General features: G+C 34.6%; 2 protein-coding genes across 8 annotated transcripts in view; both read right to left on the bottom strand.

Annotated features, from left to right (window-relative positions):
* LYZ (lysozyme) overlaps positions 1 to 5,918 on the bottom strand; it is a 43,519-nt gene extending 37,601 nt beyond the window's left edge. For 2 of the 3 annotated variants that reach the window (XM_028490363.2, XM_055085193.1), the window contains exon 1: positions 5,318 to 5,873. The gene's annotated coding sequence lies outside the window, so the exon portion shown is untranslated. Of the gene's footprint in view, positions 1 to 5,317 lie in introns of all 3 variants that reach the window. The other variant, XM_055085194.1, reaches the window with a different exon arrangement.
* Positions 5,919 to 9,686: 3,768 nt separating this feature from the next.
* The window catches only part of CPSF6 (cleavage and polyadenylation specific factor 6), a 40,357-nt gene continuing 23,984 nt past the window's right edge, over positions 9,687 to 26,059 (bottom strand). For 4 of the 5 annotated variants that reach the window (XM_024122777.3, XM_024122778.3, XM_024122779.3 and 1 more), the window contains one exon: positions 20,913 to 21,339. The gene's annotated coding sequence lies outside the window, so the exon portion shown is untranslated. Of the gene's footprint in view, positions 9,707 to 20,912; positions 21,340 to 26,059 lie in introns of those variants that run through there. The other variant, XM_055085192.1, reaches the window with a different exon arrangement.

Genomic DNA, 26,059 nt, shown 5'->3' with positions numbered 1-26,059 from the left:
TTTAAGAAAAGAAAAAGCCCTTCTTTATTGAGGTATAAGTAACATACAATAAACTGCACATTTTAAAAGTATACAATTTGATAAGTTTTTATATATGCATATACCCGTGAGGCCATCACCACAGTCAAGAGAATGATCATATTCTTCACCTCCAAAAGATTCCTCTTGTTCCTTCATCAAATATGTGCTTTACAAAGATTTTCTCCCAGTCTTTTCATTATCTTAGCAGTGTCTTTTTAAAAGCACAAGTTTTATAAATTATGTTGAAGTTCAATTTATTTATTTGTTCTTTTCTTGATTGTGCTTTTGGTGTTGTATCTAAGAAATCTTTGCCTAATATACAGGTCACAAGATTTTCTCTTATTTTTCTTCTAGAAGTTCTATAGGTTTTTCATTTAGGTCTACAATCCACCTCGAGTTATTTTCCGTATGTAGTGTGAGGTATGGATTCAAGTTCATTTTTTTGCATATGGATGTCTAATTGTCCCAGCACCACTTGTTAAAAGGCTATCCTTTCTCCACTACATTGCCTTTGTGCCTTTAAAACATTTTTTATATTTACAGAAAAGTTGCAAAGGTAGTACAGACAATTCCGTCACTGAGTTTCCCCAATGTTAATTTCTTAGATTTGACAAATAAACTAGAGTTACGTTAAGATGCTGACATTATTAGATTACTATTAACTAAATTCTAGGCTTTATTTAGATCCCTCTAGTTTTTCCACTAATGTCCTTTTTCTGTGCCACGACCCAACACAGTATACCACATTACATTTGTTTTCATGTCTTATGTTTTCTTCTTCTTTCACATAAATCAAATAAAAATGCACTAGACCAGTCTTAAACGCAGACAAGAAAGAACGTTAAGTGTTATTCTGAAGTGCTAATAGTTGTGGATCTTAAAATTTTAAAGCAAAAGAGAATTTCTTTTCAGAGGTCAGAATGAACAGTGGCATTCTTAAATAACAAATATTTCATAGGAATCATCAAAATAATTGCTGTTTTTAATCCATGAGCATTTTGGAAAACACTAAAATGAGAAAAGTTCATTTAACATTTATCCAAAACACTTTATTAAAAATTAATTTTAAAATGGGAAAATACGTATAAAATTAGCTGGTAAATAAATCAAACAGCAAGTAATAGTCCATTATTGGAGATTTTATTTCAGATATGGCAGCCCTGACCAATTTTTGATTTTTGTGTAATATGGTTATTATAGAAAACCTTATGAACGATTTTAAACTTTCTTGTCAACTATAAACTAGCTATGACTTTATTCAAGAAAGTGAAGCAAGTTTTGGATGATTTGAATTTGTTTGTGAATGACATTTCTGGTCAGCTGTATGATAACAAAGCTGTAATGAAAGATGTGAACAAAGCATTCTTTTAAAACATGAACAAGTACACAATATGTGCTCTGTCTAGTTTCTTTAAATTCATTGGAGAAAATGTCGCTTCCTCACTACCAGGCTGTGTTGACTTGGATTCAATATTTTGCAACTATTATTTGTGTTCTTTTAGGTTCATCTGGCAGATGAAGTATTTTTAAACATACAGGTCAACTTAGAAGATCTGCCCATAATAAAGCTGTTCAAACTTTGCAACACGGGTTCAAAAACATACAAAGGACTCTAAAACAAATTTTCAAAGATTTGGAGAGAAAACTCACAATAAAGAAGGTGCAACATGTTTTTTCCTAAAAGTTGATAAAGCTCAAATAAACCATTAAAACTTTTAAACAATCATAAGATTATAGGAAAGTTGAGAGAATATTATAAAGAACTGTTTTCCCTGAATCATTTGAGAATAAATTGCTAAACTGATACCCATTATGTTAGCTGTATTCTTACAACCAAGGACATTCTCCTACATAACCACAATCAAAATCAGAGAATTAACACTTATACTTTACTACCAACTCAGACCCTATTCAAGTGTTGATAATTATCCCAATAATGTGTTTTAGAGCAAAAGAATCCAGTTTACCATCACACACTGACTTTGTCATGTCTCTATGGTCCTTTTAGGCTAGAACAGTTCCTTATAGTCTTTTCTTGACTTTTATGACCTTGACAATTTTGAAATCATAGTAATTTACTTTGTAGAAATGTCCCTCAATTTTGGCTTGTCTGATTTTTCCTCATGACTAGATTCAGCCTGTGTATCTTTGGCAGGAATATTGCAGATACTAGGCTGTGTTCTTTTCAATGCATCCTATTAGATAGCACATGGTTTCCATTTGTCCCATTACTGATGATAATCACTTTGATCACTTCAATTAAGGTGTGTCTACAAGGTACCTCCGCTGTAAAATTAATGTTTTCCCCTTTATAATTAGTAAGTACTTTGTGTGGAGATATTTGAAACTGTGCCAATGTCCCATTCCTTATCAATTCACCCATAACTTCAATTTATTTGTTTATATCTGTATACGCTCAAGCTTATTTTTACAATATGGTAAAATCTTTTATTATCACTTTTTTGCCATTTAAAAAATGGTGGTAAAATACATAATATAAAATTTAACCTCTTAACCATTTTTAAGTGTACAGTTCAGGAGAGTTAACTGTATTCACAACATTCATTGTTGTGTAATAAGTCTCTACAACTTTTTCATGAAAAAGTAAAACTCTATATCCACCAAAAAACAACTCTCCATTTTTCTCTCCCCCAAGCCCCTGGCAGCCACCGTTCAAATTTGTTTCCATGATTTTAATAGGAAATTTGGAATCATAATTTTGACTGGGGACTAAACTAGATGTTTCATGATAGTGGAATAATACAGTATTTGTCCTTTAGTGACTGGCTTATTTAACTCAGCATAATGTCCTTAAGGTTCATCCATGTTGTAGCATGTGACAGGATTTCCTTCTTTTTTTAAGACTGAAAAATATTCCATTGTATGAATGAAACACACTTCATTCATCTGTTGATGGACATTTGGGCTGCTTCCACTCTTGGATATTGTGAATAATGCCGCAATGAACATGGGTGTGTGAATATTTCTTCAAAATCCTGCCTTTCAATATTTTTGGATATATACTTAGAAGAGGGATTGCCAGATCACATGGTAGTTCTATTTTCGGTTTTTTAAGGAACTTTCATGCTGATTTCCACAGTGGGTGCACCATTTTGCATTCCTACCGAAGGTACACAAGGATTCCAATTTCTCCACATCCTCACCAACATTTATTTTATTTTTTGTTTTGGGGTGTTTTTTTGAAAGTGGCCATCTTAGTGGGTATGAGGTGGTATCTCATTGTTGGCTTAATTTGAATTTCTCTAGTGATTACTGATGTTGAGCATCTTTTCATATGCTTGTTGGCCATTCTTTGAAGAAATGTCTATTCAGGTCCTTTGCCCATTCTTTAATTGGGTTGTTTTGTTGTTGAGCTGTTACGAGTTCTTTGTATATCCTAAATATTAACCCTTTATCAGAAATATGATTTACAATTTTCTCCCATTCCATAGTTACCTTTTCACTCTGTTGTTTATTTTCTTTAACGTGTAGAAGTTTTTAGGTTTGATGGGATCCCACTAATCTGTTTGCTTTTGTTGCCTGTGCTTTTGGTGTCATATCCAAGAAATCATGGCCAAATCCAATGTCATCAAGTTTTTCTCCTATGTTTTCATCTAGGAGTTTTATAGTTTTAGGAGGAGACGAGGATTGAATACAGTTTTCAGAGGGAACATGGCCCTACCTACATCTAAATTTCCAAATTCTAGGCCTCAAAACTGTGAGTCAATACATTTATTGTTTTCGTGGTGCATTGTTACAGCAGCGCTAGGAAACAAATACAGAGGGTGTCTCCCCTGCCCCCTTGTTGCTCTGGCTGGTTTCTAGAAGGTAGAAGAACTTTGGATCTAAACTGTCATCAAGTTCACTGCCCACTATTATTCTCTACTTTTACAAAAGAATTCTGTTACTAGAATTGCTTACATGATTTCCCAAAAAAGGACTGGGTCCTAATTCCATATGCTAACTCACAAATTATCCTGAATAAATAAATAAATGTATATAATGAGTATATTTGTACATGGAGGCAAATGCACTTCTCCATAGTATAAGTGTGACTGCAATATGTAAAGCTATTGAGTTACTGTGAGTTTGTGTCCTTGTCAAGTACTTGCATTGTTAGAAAAAATGGGAAGCTCCATTGTTAGGACTGTGGAGGCCTTAATGAGGTCACTGTTCCAGACTTTTATATACTCTCACTTTTCCGTGACCAGTTAGTAGCTTACTGGAGGGTGGGTATTTTGTAAAAATGTGTGCTCCCTGGGAGCTTCAACTTTATATAAGGCAACAAGTGGAAGATGGCCTTTCAAATGTGACTTGGACATTCCTGAATAGTCATCATGACACTCGGTTTGTGTGAGACCCCAGACATCCACTGATTAATAGTAACATCTCCTTCCAGCTACTTTCCCATTTCTTTGCTCTTTACAACAATACTTTTAAAAAACTATCTCCTTTTTCTTCTCCCATTCCCTCCTGAATTCACTCCAATCATCCTTTTATCCTCACCACTCCATTAAAATCATTCCACTCAGAGTCACCAATGAATTCCACATACCAAATCAAAAGGCCAATTCAGTCTTCATTTTATCAAAACCCTCAGTAGCACGTGACACACCTCACTCCCTCTTTTGTGAAACTTGTCTTCTGAGACACCCTCCTTTTCTCTCCCTCTCTCCCTCCCTCCTTTCTTCCTTCCTTCCTCTCTTTCTCCCACCCTCTCTCCCTGTCTCCCCACCCCCGCCCCCTTCTCTCTCCTCTCTCCCCTCTTCCTTGGTTCTCTCACTCACGGGCTGCCACCTCTGTCTTTTTGGTTGCATCATTCTGTTTCCCCTATTTCTAGGCATAGGAGTCCTCTATGGTTCAGGCTGCTGACATTTTTTTCCTTATCTATCATCATTCTCTCAGTGACCCCACCTGGTCCCACTGCTTTAAATAGTATTCAGACACTGATACCTTGCACAGTCATATCTTTAGCCATGAAATTGTCCCTGAATTCCAGATATGTACATCCAAATGACTACTTGATATCTCCACTTGGTAGTCTAATCGTTCTCTCAAACTCAACATACCCAACATGAAACTTTTTATTCCTGCTCCCACCAGAAAATGTTTCTACCCCACCCTCCAGTCTTCTTTATCTCAGTGGAAGATAACTCCATTTTTTTATTTCTTAGGTCAAAAATTATAGAGATAGCCTTGATTTCTTTCTCTCACATTCACCTTTTGTCCATCAACAAATGTAGTTGGCTTTACCTTTAAAATATACTCAGTCTCACTGCTTCTCCACTGCTATTACCTTAATCAAAACCACTTTAGGGACTTCCCTGGTGGTCCAGTGGTTAAGACTTCGCCTTCCATTGCAGGGGGTGCAGGTCTGATCCCTGGTCGGGGAGCTAAGATTCCCACATGCCTCGCAGCCAAAAAATCAAAATATAAAACAGAAGCAATATTGTAACAAACTCAATAAAGACTTTAAATAAATGGTCCACATCAAAAAAAAGAAAAATCTTAAAAAAAAAAACACTTTAATTTCAAACCTACACTTATGCAAAATCATCCCAATTGGTCCAACTGCTCCCTAACAGCCTCTTCTTCAGATAGCAACCTGTGATAAAACTTAGGATTATATCACTCCTCTACTCATATCTTTCCAAGTTTCCTGTCACACCATGAGTAAAAGCTAAAATCTTTACCATTCCCCATAAAGCCCTACACAATCATGCCCCCAAACACTTCCCTAAACCCATTTCTGACCATTCTCCTCTTCCCTCATCCTACCATCCTTTGCTGCTTCACTTACCCTTTAGGGTATCTCCACTTACCATTCCCTCTGCTAGAATGGTCTTCTCCTTGATATCTACATAGCTGACTCCCTCACTATCTTCGGATCTCTGTTCAAACTGCACCTTATAAAAAAGGTCCTTCCCTGATGAACCTGTATAAAAATATCCTGCCTTATTTCACTTAATAACTTTAACACCAATTGGTATATTTGACTGTTGTCTATCTTTCCTCATTAAAAATAAGCTCCAAGAGAAGAGGGATGTTGTCTATTCCACTCAGTGCTGCATTTCTAGCTCCTAGATCTGTGGTCAGCACATTTGTTGAATGAATGAATCTCTCCTACCTGGAGAGAGATACTAACTATACAGTGTCCTGATTTGTACACCATATATGACTTCACATAAACACCTCTTCCAAGACATCCTGAATACTGCAGCACCACCTCTTTTGGGGTTAGCCCTTAAAAGCATGCACATAAAAGCACTCAAAAAGTGAAGTTCATGAGCTATATCTTCTTCAGCCAAGTTAGCTCCATAATATACAAAAAGAACTCAGTCATAGAAGATTGGGAGCCCCCCAAATTGATGAAAATATATCCACTGCTTCAGGGAAAAATTACCTTTTCATTTCTTCACTAATCTTGAGATGAAGGAATTTTTTTTTCCAATCTGGCCCTTAGAACAGTGCCTGGCATCTAGTAAGCAACTCAGTAATTCCTGAAAGAATGAATACACAGAACCCATTGGTAATTAAGGCCTTTCAAGTATTGGAAGACACACTTCACTGCCACCCACATAATATCGATAGCTTCCCTAACCCATCTTGGCCTGCCACCTAGTGGTAGTTGCTTCCAACACTATGCTAGGCCCCATTCTGTCCCAAGAAGACTCGTTCTGGTAATCTCCATCTTAGCTAATTTCTTCAAGAAGCAGACTCCAACTGAGGTCATCATTCCAAGATTTGGGAGCCGTTAGCAAAAGCAGCTGTTTTTCAAAACAGTTTTTGAAAAAAAGGAGGCACCACATCACCGTAAGGAGGACAGAGATGGTTTGGCACATGTATACTACTGTCTAAAAGCAAAGGCTCACCCAGAGTGGCTCTAGAAGGCATAGAACTCCAGAACAGTCTGCTCGATGAGGGAGGACGACTGTTCAGTCTACATCCAAGTACACTGATTGTACTGACCACTGCATCCCATCTAAGACAATGAATACACAAAATATACTTGTGTGCAGCCTGACACGCAACTCAAAGTTTCAGAATGTTTCTCTTGTTACAGACCATTGTCGGCAATTGCTCTTCTCCCAACACCCACGCTAGTACGCTGGGACACTGGTGACCAGGCACGTAGCTTCCTTTAACCAGAACGGTGTTAAGACTAATTTTAAGGCTGTTCTGAGAGCAAGTACTGTCATAAGCTCACTTCTAATATAAACCTTATGCTTTACATTGATGATATTTGAAATTTTGAAATAAAACACATCAAAGCAATGGTAGTTTTTCCAAACTACACATCTTTCTTTCATGTTGACAATAGAGCAGGAGGCTGGTTATAACATTATCTGCTATTGCCACGCCCTCAATGGATTGTGCTATCTCCCACTTCAAGTCAACTCGTACTCAAATAAATCTTCAGATATAAATAGGAAATCAACTGTTTTAGAGTAGCATTTGTAATGTTTTTGGAAAAATACCTTAAGTATTATCTTAAGTACTCGTTAGTAGCATTATCTAGGTATGATGATAGCTTGATCTAGAATTCAGTTGCACTTACACAACAAAAGGCTATTTCTATCACTGCAATTTTATTGTGTATCAAATATATCTAAAACGTATATTTACAGTTCAAAGAGTAAAAACACATGAGTACCAACCATTCCGATTAACAAATACATTATGCCACCTTAGGAGCCTCCTGTGGCATCCTCCCTTGACTGTATCCCTCTACCTCCCTGCCTCCGGAACTATTATGCTAAATGTTGTTCATGACTTCCTTGAACTTTTCTATTGTCTTCCTTACATAGGAATCTCTAATACACACTCAAAATTTTGCCCGTCTTGTAACTTTATATAAATAGAATAATACTGTGTGAATTCTGTGACTTGCTTCTTCCAGTCAATATAATTTTAAGACTCATTTATGGTGTTGTGTGCAGCTAGAGTTCTTGTCTTTCCAGTCTATGTAGTATTTCATTGTTATGGATGCCCTGCTATTTATCTACTCTATTGCTGGTGGGCATCTGAGCCGTTTCCAGTTTTTTTGCTATTGGAAATAATGTTGTTATATACATTCTTGTAAATGCCTCCAAGTACAAAGATACAAGTTTCCCTGGTGTACACATGCACATTTACTTCACAAAGTAATGCTATACTGTTTTCCAAAGTGGTTTTAACAATTCACACCCTTTCCAGCGGTATTCTTCATTGCACCATCTCCTAGCCAATATTTAGAACTGATTAAACTTTTTTTGGGGGCGGCCAATCTAGTAGGTGTGAAATGGTACCTGTGATTTCAATATGCATTTCCTAGATTACTAATGCAGTTGGGTATCACTTCATATATTTATGGAATATTTGTTTTTGTGTGAAATATCAGTTCATGTCTGTTGCCCATTTTTCTACTGGGTTTCTGTCATTCTCTTATAGGTCTGTAGTTTATTATATGTTCTTGATATTAATCCTTTGTCAGTTTTATGTGTTCCAAGTGTCTTTGCCCAGTTTGGGGCTTCTCTTTTCACTCTGTGGTGTCTTTTAATGAACAGAAGTTCTTAATTTATTCACATTTATCAATCTTTCCCTTTATGATTTGTACCTGTATCTTAAGAAATCCTTCCCTAATCCAAGGTCATAAAATTATTTCCTATATTTTCTTCTTAATAGACTAGCTTTGCCTCTCCCATTAAGTCCACATTTAATACACCTAGAATTGATATTTACGTATAACATTAGGTAGATCCCATTTTTCTATTTCAGTATAATCCATAGCACTTCCATCTTAGCATAAAAATCTAGCTTTCATATATATGTGGTTTCTGGTCCCTCTATATTGTTCCATGGCCTACTTATTTATTCGTGTACAAAGTCTGCACTATCTTATTACAGGCCTTCGTATATGACAGAGCAACTCTTCCCTCTCTTGGTTATCATTTGCTTTTAATTCCGCATAAAGTTTAGAACGAGACTGTCATGTCCAGTAAGACCTGACAAACCTCTTGGAATTTTAATTGGATTTGCACTGATGCTAATTTGGAGGGAATGGCCATAGTTACATTAAATCTTCCTATTCATGAACATGGTATGTCCATTGATTTGGGTCTATATGAACGCCTTCCATTAAAACTTTCTCCAAAAGGGCTTGCACATCTTTTATTAGATTTAAAACTAGCTACTTTGTACCTAGTTTCTATATTGATGTTGTGTCCACAGAGCTTTCTAACCTTTTGATTCTAATAATTTATCTGCAGAATCTTTCATACCATCTCCTATCTTCTGTAAGTAATGACCAGTAAATCCCACTGTCACATTCTCTAGATTTGCTCTTCTGACCCTACAGTGGATTACTGCTCTGCTATTGAACCTTCCTAAATTCGTTTCCTCACCTGTAAAATGAGGAACTCCAATGAAATTGATTTGATGCTTATATTAAAAATACCACTTGGGAAAGTGGCCAGCATATATTAGTCTCTTCAATGGCTTTCTTCCAGACAGCACATGGTTTTCTTTCTTTATGTATTCATGGTATTTTGCACATGGCAGTCATTTTGGGTATTCACTGAGTATAATTTATTTCCTGACTCTCGAAGGGCAGAAAGAATATTCCTTGGCTTATGTCCCCTTCCTGAATGCCATGTATAGCACCGAGTGGGCACTCAAACGCTAAAAAAAGATAGGCTTTTTCCACCTAGGGTTAAAAACAAAAGAAGTATTATATAGCTAAGTAAAATTAAGCCCACACTCTTATACCTACCACAAGAATTCTATTCAGAATGACATTAGAGTACTATACTTTTCAAAGAAATGTTAACTATATTCTCCATAAAAATAATCTATATATAAATACAAAATATGTAGGTACAAAATTCCTTCCCTTCAAATGACCCTTATTATGTGCACTGAGCAAATTTAGAAATATTTTCAGTATAAAGATGGAAATAAAAAAGGTTTTATTAACTGATTTCATCAGAATATTATCATTATTACTTTGATCTTCTGGTTTGACTATATTGCTGTGACTTAACAGGGTCAATGGATTAGAAAAGAATCCTTCAGATCTTTCTTGGATGAGAGCCTGGCTTGGATTTTTCAGCTCCTGAGTTTGTCCTTAATTAGTTATTACTTTGGGTCCGAATGCATACACTTAACTGTTTCCTCAATTATAAAATGAACTTACTAAATTACAACTTACCCTTTTTTTCTTACAGTTATCACTAGATGGCAGCACACTAATATTTTAAAATATTAAGCCTCTGTAAAAAAATCACAAAATATTTTAAAAGATACCAATTTTCACCTCTAAAATCGATAATTTTTAAAGCACCCATTATTGAAAAGGATGTGGAGAAATACACATTTTCACATACAGCTGTGGTGAAGGTCAATCAGAGGGCAACTTCATGTGTCAAAAACCTCAATTGTTCATACTTATTGAATCAAGCACCAAAAGAGACTTTTTGGAAAAAGATGTGCATTTAGATTTACTTGTAAGGATTTTCATTATAATATCCTTTATACAAGTCAAAAGTCTAGTGAGATAACCTGAATACCCAATGATAAGAATTAAAATGCCCTCCACATAACCTACCTGTACAGTCCCTCTATAAAACTGACTTATTAACACAACATTCATGTCCAAGAACAACTGCTTACTAATTACATTACATAAGACTCAGTGTGTGTGTTCCTAAACTATATCGATAGTATTTTTTCCTGTGATTTCATGACTTAACATTATGTAAACCAATAAAATGTGAGTGCAAACACAATTGGTTCAATGAAAACTACGTTAAGTGCTTTGGAAAGACTGGCTAAAGATGAGCCACTTTAAAAATCACAGTTGATAAAGAGGGATATTACACAATGAGAAAGGGGTCCATTCTCCAAGAAGACATAATTTTTAATGTGTATGTGCCTAACAACAGAACATCAAACTACATGAGGCAAAAACTGATGGAACTCCAGGAAAAAAATTAATTAAATAAAAATCACAGTTCACAATGTCATACTTCACACCCATCAAGATGGCTATTAGAAGAAAAATGGAAAATAGGTTTAGTAAAAATGTGGAGAAACTGAAATTTTCACACATGGCTCATGGAAATATAAAATGGTACAGCTGTTGTGGAAAAGCTTCAGGGTTCCTCAAAAAGTTAAATATAGAATTATCATATGATCCAACAATTCCACTCCTAGGTATATATCTAAAAGAAATTCAAGAAGAGACTCAGATACTTGTACACCAATGTTCAGAGCAGCATTATTCACCACAGCCAAAAGGTGGAAACAACCCAAATGTCCACTGACGAATTGATAAACAAAATGTGGTATATGCACACAATGGAATACTCAGTCTTAAAAGTAATGAAATTCTAACACATGCTACAATGTGCATTTTGAGAACATTACGCTAAGTGAAATAAGCCAGCACATAGGACCAAATAGTGTAATTTTACTTATATAATGTACCTAGGACACACAAATTCATAGAAAGTACAGTAGAGGTTGCCAGGGAGGGGCTAGAAGTGGGGCAGGAATGGGGAGTTACTGTTTAGTGGGTGCAGAATGTTTAGGATGTTCTAGAAATGTATAGTGGTAATGGCTGCACATTGTGAATGTACTTAATGCCACTAAAATGTATATTTAAAATGGTTTAAATGGCAATTTTTGTTATATGCAATTTGAAAGACGCTGAATTAGCTCTTACAACTGCACTACCATAAGCATAAGCTAACAGGATAATGTGGTAGACCGAAACCTTAAGGACATTCATTCATTATTTACTGAACATTTATGTGCCATACCCTTATGTAGGCACTTGGGACTTACAAGATCCACGCTTTCATGTGCCTTATAGTCAAACAGACAACAAAGATAACATATTGTGCTAGGTAACAACATATATTGTGTTAGGTTACACATAGAAAAATAAAGCAGAACTAAGGGAGATATTGGGTTCCATTCTTCAATAGAAAGGTGAAAATAAATCTCATTAAAATGAGACTGTCATTCAGATATCCAAAGCATTCCAAGCAAGGAAAACGGCCCATACAAAGGCTGAGAGAGGAATATGCCTGGACTGTTTGAAAAAGGAGGCCAGGGGAATTCCCCGGAAGTTCAGTGGTTAGGACTCTGAGTTCTCACTGCCGAGGGCCCAGGTTCAACCCCTGGTGGGGGAAGCCACGTGGCATGGCCAAAAAAGGAGGCGAGAATGGCTGGAATGCAGCGAGCATGGGGAAAGGTACTGGGAGGTCTGGTTAGACAGGTAATAGGAGCCAAATCATGGAGGAACCTTTTAAGGACTGGAGTTTTACTCTAGTACAAATGGGGAGCCATAGCAGGATTTTGAACAGAAACGACAGAAGCTCTGACAGCGGTGCTAAGAACAGACTGCAGTGTGAGGCAGGAGCGGAAAGCACGGAGAGCTGTTAGGAATCACTGCAGTAATACAGGCAAAGAATGAGCGCAGTGCAAGCAGTAATGGGCTGTCAGATTCTAGGTTATTTTCTGTGGTGGACAAAAAGATTTCTTGATGTACTGGATATGGGGTGTGAGAAAAGTCAATAATTTCAAGTTTTGACCCTAAGCATTTGAAATGATGTTGATGTTAGCTGTTAGGGAAGCCTGTGGGCTGAGCAGCTGGTGGGGAATGGGTGAGGATGAAAAGAATTCAGCCTTGGCATGTTATGTTTGGGATGCCTGTTTGATATTCAAGTAGCGATGTTGGTAGACACTTAAGTCTCCAGTTTGAGAAAAAGGTCTGAATCGGAAATATAAATTTAGAAACTGACAGCATACTAATACTCAGAGCCATGAGACAGGAAAAGAACACCAAGGAATGCAGGGAGGCTAAGCCTCCTGGAGTACCCCACAATTCAAAGGTTAGGGAAGAGAAACAGAAGACTAAGGATGTAAGGAATAATAAAATTTTAAATTAAAAATCTTCATTTATGACCCCATTTTATCTGCCTACTTATGTTGAACTGATCAACTTCTAATAAGAGGGCACGTTCCATCCTCAACATTCACGTAAGCATGTGAAACAACTGGTAAAAGGTACTTTCAGGTTATCTCACCCAGGGGTGAGGAGTTGTGCCATTTATCTCCCTCCTCCCTTTAGTGTTCATCTACATACTCAGATCATTTAGAAAGCCAAGGACAACATAAAACTGATTACCAAAGAAGATTATAGGTAGGCAGTTTCCCGGTGTGTAGATATACACAGCATGTTGGTTGCCAGCCATCCTGAAACAATTTCTGAGATACATAAAAATGATTTCAACAAATGTTTACAATGGATATACTATTATTAACTGTGAAAAGCCAGCCATCACTAAATTCAGGGAATAACCATTAGCTCCAGTCTCCAAATCACTTTCTAATAAAGTGAGCATGTTCTTAGGTTAAGTTAGATGCTTAGTTAGATTGCAGCATTTTGTTTTCATTTTCTCCCTTACTTGGGAAAAGCTGAAGAAAGAGTAATGTAAAATGACTTACCAGTTTCAGGGGAAAAAGAACTAAAGTGGTACACAGTGATACTTGAGCTTCTATACTGCACTGGGGTGCGGCCCAATTCCTGAGTCAACGCCGAAATTTCCCACAATGTTAAATTAACATTTCCACAAATGTTACTCATTGATCTTATATCTAACAGGACAGCTACAGGAATTATGTCAGTAGAACCTGTACAACTATTAATATGAAATATTTTTTTAAATAAAAATAAGATACAACTGAGATGCTATGGTCCATCCTATACAGCACAGTATATTTTACAGAACAGGTATGTTCAGTATTTGTGGAAATGAACATTTTTGTTGTTTGGCTGCACTGCATGGCATGTGGGATCTCAACTCCCTGACCAGGGATCTAAACCCTGCACCTCCCCCTTCCTCCCCACCCCCCCGCGTTGGAACAGCACAGTCCCAAGCACTGGACGGCCAGGGAAGTCCCAGAAATGAACATTTTAAAGTAATAATACTCCTAAATGCTTACAGCTATCAATAAAGCTTTTTAATTTTGCACTTAACGGCAGTGGGGGCTTAGTTTGATAACCATTCAGCACACAAGCTGTGTGGATTTGCAGTCATAAACCTACTCTAACTTCAACTCACCATTCTGCTAGCGATAACCCCTCAGCGCCTGCTGGCTCACTTGTAAAAGGAGAAAACCACCTTGCGTATTCCACAGGCTAAGAAACTCTATCCAGATTAATAGGTACAACAGCAATTTTTAAAGAATGCTCATGGATGGACCTTGAGCATATGCTAATAAGCCAGACAAGTACCCTATCATTTATATGCAGAATATAAAAAATCAAACATGTAATAAATCCTGATGGCACTCCCCCCACCCCCCCAAAAACAATGAGGGCATGGGTGCTTCTATTCTGCATCTGGGTTGACAGCCATTAAATTGAAAAATGATGAAGACTCTCCCCATTATTTAGTTTCTTCTCCATTTTGTTACTACAAAGTTATGGCTTTAATCCACATGTCTTCTAAACTCCAAAACCATATAACTACTGAATACACGACTACTCGCTATTTCTTGGATCTCAAAGGCATTAAATTCAGTGTCTCTCCATCTTTTTCCAATGTTTCCCATCTCAGGCAATGACATACCACTAGGCTCTAAACATCATCCTTCCAAACTTTCAGTTATTACCAGTTTTGTCTCAAGTCTTTCACTAAATCAACTTTTCTCTACCACTCTCTCTAGTCAAAGACTTGTAATAGTTTCACTGGTTTACCTCATCTATTCTTTACCTGATTTAATGTGCAGCCAAGAAGCTTTCAGAAATGCTTTGACACTACACACACTTCAGTGATGCCACATCATTCCTGGGACAATCTTTAGTGTGATTTACAAGCCCTGCAGAGTCTTGGTCCTTGTCTGTTTCTTGAGCCCCACACATAGGCCATGTTCTTCACTCCCTACTTCAGTCAAACCAGTATTCTTCCTAATATGCTCCCTCAGACCAAAAGGCCTTTTGTGCAAACCTCCCTTTGCCTAGAAGGTACTCCCCTTCCCTTTTCCCCAAGTTAAATCTTATTCCTTCTTCAGGACTTGGTGTAACTTAAGGAAGTAAACTATTTTCTCAAGTTTTCCTATAAGCTATAGGTTTTTTGAAAGGTTTTTAAAAAATATACGTGTATTCCTTATCTAACACTGAAAATAGCAACTGACTGGAATTGATATAACACGAAAATTCAAGAACTCTGTTAGTGAAATATAAAAGAGAAACAAAGATACAAGACAAGACAGCATTGGAAACTATTTCTAATATCATTTATTTTTGGAATTAAAACTAGAAGACTGGGAAAATTCTGTCTACGAATCCTTTGTTATTATTATTATTATTTGGTCGCGCCACACGGCTTGCAGGGATCTTAGTTTCCTGACCAGGGATCGAACCTGTGCCCCTGCAGTGGAAGTGCGGAGTCTTCAGCATTGGACCGCCAGGGAATTCCCTTACAAATCCTTTATTAAAAAGCTCCCTCTTTCACCAAATCAGGCCTTGACTGACTCCTATTAAGTTTTGTGTAGCACCTGATTAAAAGATGTTCCCAATAATCTTTTCTTTCAAATACTCTTCAAGAGACTCAATAACTCAATGCAACTGAGGATCAATGAACACAATCCTCTTTAAAATGTAAACATATAACAAAGAATATTAGGGAAACTAATAAAACCTCAAGCACAATTTTAATGGAGTCACGGAAAGAGATCCTAGTAATGGTCATTTATTTCTTATATCGTTATTTCAACTGTTCAGAATTGCTACCTTCAACATACACTGAATCATACAGATGAGAAATCTGGGGCCTGATTTAACACCTGGCACACAAATCTTTATTGAAATCATAATTTGTTACTGTTTAAAAAGTACTCTATAGGGCTTCCCTGGTGGCGCAGTGGTTGCGCGTCCGCCTGCCGATGCAGGGGAACCGGGTTCACGCCCCGGTCTGGGAGGATCCCACATGCCGCGGAGCGGCTGGGGCCGTGAGCGCGTCCGGAGCCTGTGCTCCGCAACGGGAGAGGCCACAACAGAGGGAGGCCCGCATACCACACACACACACACACACACACACACACACACAAAAAGTACTCTATATTACTTCAAAGCTAGTATGAAATATTTTTGCTGCAACCTAGAAACATTTTTACTTGATTAAAGTCTAGTAAGGTTAATAATCCTCTAAAATTAGATTTTCTGAATCTTAGACTTAAAAATAAAGCAGCCTAGAAATCTTTTAGGTTTCTAAATCCTAATTTTAGTCAGATATCATCTGCTTTAAAGACCATCAAAATGCCAATACAAAAGAAAGTGACCGGTATCTAGGAGGCTGGATTAAAGATGAAATACAAATAGTCCAATTTCTGTTATACTGCATATTGCAATTAGATATGAATTATTCACACCATACACAATGGTTAACAAATTATAAATCAAACAAACAAGACAAACCGCAAAGTATTATAAAAACTGTGTTTTATTTTCAATACAAGATAAATACCATGCTCGTTACTAGCGCAGTTTAAAGGCCAACAATGGCCATATAGCAAACTGCTGAACAGTCACCTAAATGCTAAAGAAAGAAAAGACAGAAAGTAAACATTAAACACAAAATTGCAATTACAAACATTTTAATAAAATGGGATGAGCTTTTTAATAGAAGCTAATATGGAAGTCTAGTTTTCAGGGACACCAAAAAGATGTTTATTTGATCAAATATCACCTTACCTTTTGCACAGAAATCTTATTGTGAAGTCACCATAGAGTCAATAGCTAAAATTTTAAGACTTTCTTTGGCCTTCTGGTATTAGTCAAATTATTTACAAACCATGGTTCAGTAATGCATGTATACTGGTAATATGATACAGTTTTTTGTTAAGGGCTTTCGATTAAAAATTGTAAAACAACTTTGTAAGGCTGTACGAGGCTGTAAACTACTTTGCTAATATACCATGGAATGAAGAGGAAGAAGGAATAATAGACCTTTCTTTAAGGCTAAAGTCAATGTTATAGATGCATTCCTTAGAATACATTATGATTTATCCCCCAAAGGATCCTTTCCCATTAAATACCACCTGAGTACTACAATTTTCAAAGTAAAAAAATAAACATGAATTCACCATTTTAAAATAATTTAACTTACAGAATGCTGAGAAGTGTTACGCAGTAACAATGAGACAAAAAGAACACATCTTCAAAATGAAATGTTTTCACTAAATGCAGGGTCTGTCCAATTATGAAATTAATGTAAAACATTTACACCCATGGTGGAGTTTTAGGATACTCCCACAGGAAAAACTCTCCGTAGTATTTATTATCTGCAGATACCATTTCAAGATTTGTGTGACTTCAATTAAACTCCACCTAATATTTTAAAAAACTCCCATTACAATATGCTAATATAGCAGGAAGCATTTAAAACATTAAAATCTGTCTATACCTAACCAAGTGTTTATATGTCCCATACAAAAACCATAGTAGCTGCATACTCAGAGTGAATGCCAACAACCTGAAATTTTAAAGAAATTGGTTAAGACAAACCTAAATCAATCTGAACAAGATACAACTGCCTGAATATTCTGAATATTCATAGAAATTCTTATTGCTTCTTTCTAATACCAAGAAAGAAGAATATAAGAACTTCTTCCCAGAAGCCTAGACATTTTAGACATTTTAACACATTTTCTATTTCAACTTACTATTGTAAGATACTTTAATCCTGAATCTTTTGAGTTCTCTAAATCAAAAATCTCACATTACAAACACAAGGAATGCTATATGTAAGGCCACATCTTAATAAATTTATAATTTTTGGTTGAATATTTATTAAAAAATTAGTCTAAGGCTTCTAAGAGTCAAGTTGCTAAAAAATAAAATACACCAGTGTTTAAACTGAAGGTTAACGTAAAAAACAACACACACACACTGTAAAAACAGAAAAATGCTTTGCTACAAAAATCCCACTTAATATATATTTTAGCACAAAAATGTCTACTGTGTACAATGGGTAAGTGTGCACTTAAAGTACATACAACTATGGGAAATATTACAGATGGCTATGGGATGCAAATGAACTTAATGAATAAAATTTAAAAGGCAGTTATCTGTAAAACAGCTAGGATCTCAGTACTGTATTCTCAGTAAAGAAATAGAACATAAACTTCCTCTTAAAATAACAAGCTGAAGCTTAAAACACAAAAGTGAAGCCATCTTACAAGATACAGAAAACGCAATGATCATTCAGATATGAAAACCAAAATGTCGAGAGCACACCAACAGAAAGTCTTGTAGTAGCATCTCATTGTATAAAACAGTATGTATTTAGGTTACTGGCACATTTAAATACATAAGGGAAAGAAAGTCTTTACCCTTCCAACAATTTTTCCCCCTCACTATAAAATGTTATACAACATTCATTAAAATCTCCATGTTTAAGAACTGACCTAAAACTAGTAGAAAACAAAGCAATATTCTCCACAGGAGAATTAACTGAAAGTAATACCTTAAGCTACAATCCATAAGTTTTTTGTGAACTCCAAATTGTAGTTAACTGCTTAAGAATATTCTAGGTAAATGGGCTAAACTATGATCATTAGCCACTGTAACTTACTCCGAATCTTGCTTATAAAAATTGACAAAATAAACACTTATAAATTTATACTGGAATATCCTTTCCAAAACCTATGTCCATTAACCAAAAGAAGCACATTCAATTCAAAGTACTGTTTCAAAAGCAATACCATTCAGGTGCTGCATCACTCATTCATAACTTTACCGGCTGAAAGGAATGTGATGGCATAGCACTAGTAAGTGCTATGGCTTAAAATTAAATTCAGTTTTGTTTTCATTTCCACTATAATTATTATTAAGAAGAAATGAAAAGATCTCTGGGACTTTTTTGGTGTCTATGTAGAGATTTATCTCTTTGGATTGTTTGTAAACATTAAAAAAAAATTTTCAAAAACATCAGCCCATTAAAAAAAAGGGATATGAAGAATAAAACATAGCTTGCATTTTCACCTTAACTGCTATATATTCATGTATCAGATAGAGACTTTGCAAAAATTGGTCAAATCAAAAAGTTATTCCCTTCTGATAACACTTTTAATAGACTAACAGCAAACAATTCTAGTACACTCACATTGTCTGCAACAAAAGTCACGTAATGAGATCAGCCAAGTAGGAAGAAGAGTGATATAGTATGAGCAATTAAAGGGTTCCACTGATTAAAAAAAAAAAAAAAAAAAAAGAAAGAAAAAGAAAAGGTAAATGAAGGATTTAATTAGTACAAAATTTCCAGTTTTCATTTCAAGTTCAAGCACGGTTAAGATTTTTATGATTCCATTTTTAAATTGTTCAGAGAAAATTGTATCCTCATGGACATTTACTTACCTTTTAAGCTTACTATTAACTAATTCCCTTGTAATATATTTATGTCCATACTTCTTCGCATTACAGCATTGTAATATAAAAAAATCTAAGAAATAGCAAAAACTAACAACATCTATACACAAAGCAAGAAAAATGATTTTGATACAACTCTCAAATGTTAAAAAGGCAACTGCATTTTCAACAAGAAAGAACACTTAAAAAATCATTTCTGAGAGCAAACAGTTCTGATAAACACCAATGATTCCATGCACAAATACTCTAACCACAAAATGTTTTAAAATAAAGCTGGCCATAATATGGATAATTTAAAACAGCTAATTCTGCAAGAACTGGTATGATGGTGGACAACATGAAAGTAAAGAACTGCAGTTCTCTGGAGGGCTTCTAAGGTTGCACTTACATAATATTTAGGGTGCCTAAACAAGTAACGTCCTAAAATTTGGCTATACATTAAAAAAAAAAAAAAAGTGTATTATCAGAAGATCTCTCAAAGATAACCAGATTTTAAAAACAAATTAACTTGCTTAAGGATTTTAACTCAAATTTCTGAAGTAATGATTCAGAATGAACTTTCTATAAAAATGTCTAATCAAATTGACACTCTGCCTATGCTAATTTTACAATTAAGAACACATGCTAGCCAGGTGCTTTTAATGTGGGCTTATATGCAAGGCAGGTTTGAAAAAAATCTTTGATTAGGTAACTTTAGCATTAATTAATAGGTTGCATGAATACATAGAACTTAAACTGTGGAGACTGGTACACCTATAATCTCCTATTACATATATAGGAGAATACAACCCAATGTTAATAAACATCACACCCTTCAGAAATCTATTTCCTGTAACTGGAAAATAAAACTAAGGCTTTCTTTACTCACATTTGTCTGCTGCACGGCTGCCTATATTTACGTTGCCCATGGCTTCAAAAATAAACCATAAGCACTATCAATATAAAATAGCAAATAACTGCCGCATCAAATCAGAACTGTCAAAATATTTCTTCAATGCTAGCAGTTTACAATTAAGCGTTTCAGTACATCTGTGTTGTAATTAAGCTGCATTACTGTAGCAAATCACGTGTGGGTTTTTACTAAAATGTTAAAACCACAAAATCTTTGTTGACCCCTAACACAATGACTGGATTGCTATGTTGTGAAATTTCAGTTTTTACAAGTTTACATACCATTCAGCAAAGTCACAAGCTTAACTAGGTAAAAACAGCTAGAAAAGCAGAATATAGAAATATTGAATAACCATGTAATCACCTACTCTAATATCAAAATCAAGGGCAAGAGACACTTAATTAGTATGTTTAATTCACTGAACGCAAGATTAGATTGATGCATATCCAAAAATGCTATTGCAATGTTTTTTTAAAGGACAGTATAAATGTCATAGTAACATTATCTTTAGATATTGCTGAACACAAGACTTTCCCTGAGGTGTAAACATCAAATAACTTGAACAGCTTTACACATCAGCCCCATTAAACAGTTTATTACAACACTACATCTATTGTAATCAAAGTGGTGCTGTTTACAGACATTATCATATGAACATTTTAACAAGAACAAACTACTATAAAACAAGCATTTACTTGATGTTTTTTCCCAATTGCTTGCACATTATAATGGCCAAATGTATATAACCAGTAATAAAGTTGCAAAAGCTATAACTTTTTAAATCACACAGGTTTCCTTCAAATAAAACAGGTAAGCAACATAAAAAATAAAAGTAGAGCTACTGGTTACCATTTATGCAGATTTGCTTTATTCAGATCTATTCCTGTTCATTTTATCCATGAATCCTTACAGGTTCAGTTCAATCACAAGAAGCAAACTGCTGGACAAGCGTCATTTTTCCCCCATGAAGACTGTTTTGTCTTGGAAGGTGTTCCTCTTCCTTCAGCTGTAATGTGTCAAAATTTATGATGTAGATTTTGCTATTCCCCATAATAGACAGAAAAATGCTGGCTTAACTATACATACACAAGTCGTGCATCTACTTCACTGTTATGTATTCTAACACAAAATAAGAATTAACTGAAACAGTAGCTGCCTTTGTGATGGAGAAACGCTCCCAAATTTATGTGGTGATTAAAACTGAGACATTTTGATTTCATTCTTCTTAAATATTATTGCCTTATAAATTTAATGACTGAAACAGAAATGAAAATGTAGCAGCTACTGTTTCTGTGAAGATGGAAACATTTATAAGTCATTTTCTAAAGTATGCGTACTACAAAAATAAATGGAAAAACGCTTGGATGATTTTAATGTAAATATTTTCATTCACCCACATAAATTCTATATAACTCATAAACAATTAAATGAGAACTGAATATAAATGCAATAAATTATTTTACAAATTAGTTGTATTTGACATACAGGAACTTCTGCAAATGTTATAAATCAAACGGTCCTCCATGTTACAAAATTTATAAGCTCAGTATGCACATTTAAATAAATATAATGACATCCACGTACAAATCTTTAGACATATACAAATTTATAACATTACTGTCCCTCTATTCCACCTACACTGAAATATCTAATTTAAGTATATAAACTAAGCCAAAACAAGCTAAATGGGAATCTACAATGATAAATTTCATTGAAAATTCACACAAAGAAAAAAACCCCCAATATATGAGATAACCTAAAATTTCAGGAATACATAAATATGCAAACGTCAGGTAGAGGTTCACAAAAGAAACATTCAATTAACGTGGTTATAAGTGATCACTTGAAACACGAGATATTTAAAATATAAATTCCAAGAGAGTGTTTCAATAATACGATGTAAGAGGCAAAAGTGCACAATGTTTAGTGATAGTCTTCCATAAAAGTAACTGAAAAATACTTTTGCTCTACAATTAAGAGTAATATTCTGTCACAACTATAATTTTTCTTCTATGTCCTTTCCTCCTCAATTAGGGTAAGCATCTTAAGAGCATCAGTACACATATGCATTCACATTGCCTAGCAGTAAAAAAATTTTACAACTACAAAAGGAAAAAGCAGATGTTATAATCCTGGACTTTTAAATAGTTTTCAATTTGCCCATATTTTTCAAATAGATACTTAAGCCATTTCTAATGTTACCTTTCATTGTATTTTATCTTATGCTGATAAAGCTTTTGGTGGAATTATTTCATGGAAAAAAATCTAGAAAGGTAGCTTTCACACATTTTATCTTTACTACTTTGCAATATACTTGAACTGGTATTGAAATATTAAAGAGAGACAAGGCACATGTTCTAATCTGAAAAAATAGATTAATGGGAAATTCATAAATCTTATTGCAAAAGGATGTTATCTCCCTAATTATTTTGTCATGCTGGAAGGGATTTAAATAAGAGGGAAAAATTAAGTCACAGTGAGCAAAACAAAAATACCCAACCCTTCCAAAAAACATGGCATACAATGTAATTTTATATCACTCCAATGGAGAATTTTTACTATTTTAGGTAGAGAATCCTGTTTGTGAAATTACAACACATATCTTTAGGATGAATGCACTTATCTTTTGCCTTATAGATAGATCTTTACTATTAATAAGTCTCTAATTTTCACAATACAGACAAAATCTGGGGGATAATCTGACAGTTTTTATTTCTATTTCTAAACACTTTACATTTATCCATTTGGAAATACAAAATTTTACAATCTCAAAAAAAAAAAAAGAAAAAAAAAAGAAAAAGCAAATTTGAAGGCAATACAACCCATTTCCAATAACCCAATTCCATATTATAGTCTCAAGTTTCTAAGTAGAAATCTACATAAACAAAGATATCAAAAAGAAGCTTAAAGTGACAAATACATTCAACGGTCATGTTTTCAGAATACCATGTGGTCAAATCTGTAATGTCAAAGCCACACAATTTCTTGCTTTAGCTATCAGTTATAGAAGGAAGATCTATGTAAGCAGTTGTTAAAAAAAAACTAAGACAGATGGAATCTATGGCTCTTTAATGAAGTATATAAAGTGAGCACTAAGTTAAAATTTCAATACAGAAGAAGCACCTGCATTTTGAGATAATGCAAGATCAAGTCAATACTAACAACTCAAATTACGAGTGTTTGTTAGAAAACTTATCCAAGCAAATTTACCAGTATCAGTTCATTCACCTTTCAAGTAAAAGATTCAAAATATATATTAGATATGGATCTTTTACAGGTTTTCACATTAATACACTGAATTAGAAGGATTCTAATATAATTTGAGATATACTTTTATTAACGCAGTATAATAAAATTCACTTTTTTCTTAATAAGAGGAAAGGAGATGAAGTGGGCAAAAGAACTAGAAGTATCTAAATACAAGTGAACTCTTTAAAATCAAAATCCCTTCTTGCATTGACTAGAACATATTACACAAAATCCTGTTTGTTGTAGATGTTTACAAAAAACTCCCTTACCACCAAAACATTTCGCACTTTCATCTTTGCACCTCTGCAGATAGTACTTACCTCATTTTAACTAACGCATTTCATTACACTATAAAACATATATAGGATTGTTACTCTAGGCAGTTCACTAAATAGTAGAAATAAACTTCACAGGTAAAGAATACCCAGCTTTGCCCAAAAATTTGACAAAATGGACATTTCAAAATAAGCTGCTGCGTGATTTAGATTTCACTGTGAGAATTAAAACATGCTACCACCAAGGCAAATTAGTAAATTTGGACAGCATATATGACACCCTTACTCCTTTTTTGGTTATTAGATTTCCTTTAAATAATGCTAACTATTCACTCAAATCATTATTTATTCAAAACAATCTAATTTACAAACTAAAACAATGGCAGTAAATTTCACACTGAGATGAAGGTGAGAGATCAAGGTGACTCACATTGGCACTGATTTTTTTTTTTTTAAACAGGGAACATTAATCATTTGTAAACAAAACCATATTCTTAAACCACAGTGAGCAAAACACACACTATACATCCATTCTAGGATCACTTCTTACCCTCTTCTCACTTTAATTAACGTAACTGTGTAGTCAGGCAGGTTTTGCAAATAATACTAAAAACAAGGAAAATTAGAGCGAAAAAAGTGAGAGCTGGCATATCCAGATGAAGCAGTTAGGATATATGGGGAAACCATAAACACAGGGCTGGACAGTATTAGTCAGATCTCAGATGACTTAAGAGTTGCAGAAATAATTTTTAAATCTCATTACCACCAGTATCATTCATCAGATAATTAGAAGAATTTAATTTTCACATAAGACTCAAGTAACACTAACTCTTGAGGAGATAAAAACATTTTAACATTTATGCAAGAACTTTTGATTCTTTTGGCTTCCCCCCACCAATTAATGCAAAGCTATAAATTGAATGAGGAATGCAAAACACCCTAAATCCTGTGCAATGACAACAAAATCTAAGACCATGGTATTTGTGATAGGAGAAAAGTAATCATACAGCAAAGGAAAGTATAGTTACTTAACCTATACCCCATATATGATGCTTAAAATCTAATCAAAGGAATGGATAATAATTTGAGAATGTGTAAAACATCATGTGTCAGAGAGAGGAAAAGCATGAATAAACAGTATTTAAAAAAATAATTTCATTTCATTACTCTTCAGTATACAAAGAAAAGTGGAACTGTTAACAGAAATCTGCTGAGTCGGATTGTTCCCAGCAAGTAATAAGAGGAACACAAAAGAAAACAACTATGAAAACAAAATTATTTCTGTAAAAAGCATACAATCTTAAAACACTGAACTACTTTTGTTTTGCTCAGAGTGGTCTGAGAATAGAGGCAGAAATTACAGAATATGAAGCACAATATATTTACATGCTGAAATTTACAATACCGATATTCCCATTAAAATATTATATATTTGAACTTAGATATTAAATGCTTTTAGAAAAACTAATACATTTTTTAAATGAGAGAATGCAATTAACATTACCAACAGTTCAAACACACAAAAAAATTAAGATGGGACAGACATTAACAGCTTGCCAACATCATTTAAGTTTCCAGTTAAATGAAGAACTTGCCCTTTTAGCCATTCATCATCACTTTAATAATAGATTACATTATTGTTTTATTTGTATACAGACTTACTACTGACATTCACTTTAGCTTCCAAGTTACTCTTATTCCATTCAGTCCATTTAAGATTTACATGAAAGTTCAAAAGGACTCATATTTTAAAACTTCTAAAAAAGGTCAATAGACCTCATTATGATGGTGATTAAACGTGCAGATATTTTTTATTTGCTCAAAAAAGTTTTTCACTCAGATATATTTAATCCCAGTCCCTACCCATTTATTCACGTCTATGTTCACAATAAATACTGTTTGGTATAGCAAAGGTACAATATTATAGGGTAACAGAATTTTTTGCACTGGAAATGCTTATGTAAAATTTTGCTTGGATGAAGGCACATAACAATATTACAACTCAATTCTGATTAATGCACAAACAAAACATGGGAATTTTGGTATGGTACACATCAGTGATTAAGAAAAAATGTCAACAATAGTTTGCAAGTTAGGAATTCATAGTTAATGTCTGAATGTAATGAAACTCAAACCATGATATAGTTAGGTGTACCCATTACCGGAATGTAATGTTAATTCAAAGTATTTAAAATTAACAAT

This window comes from Physeter macrocephalus, chromosome 6 (genome assembly GCF_002837175.3).
Source record: "Physeter macrocephalus isolate SW-GA chromosome 6, ASM283717v5, whole genome shotgun sequence".
NCBI classification, from domain to species: Eukaryota; Metazoa; Chordata; class Mammalia; order Artiodactyla; family Physeteridae; genus Physeter; species Physeter macrocephalus.
Note: the sequence above shows the minus strand (reverse complement) of the source record. Positions and strands in the feature narration are given on the sequence as shown.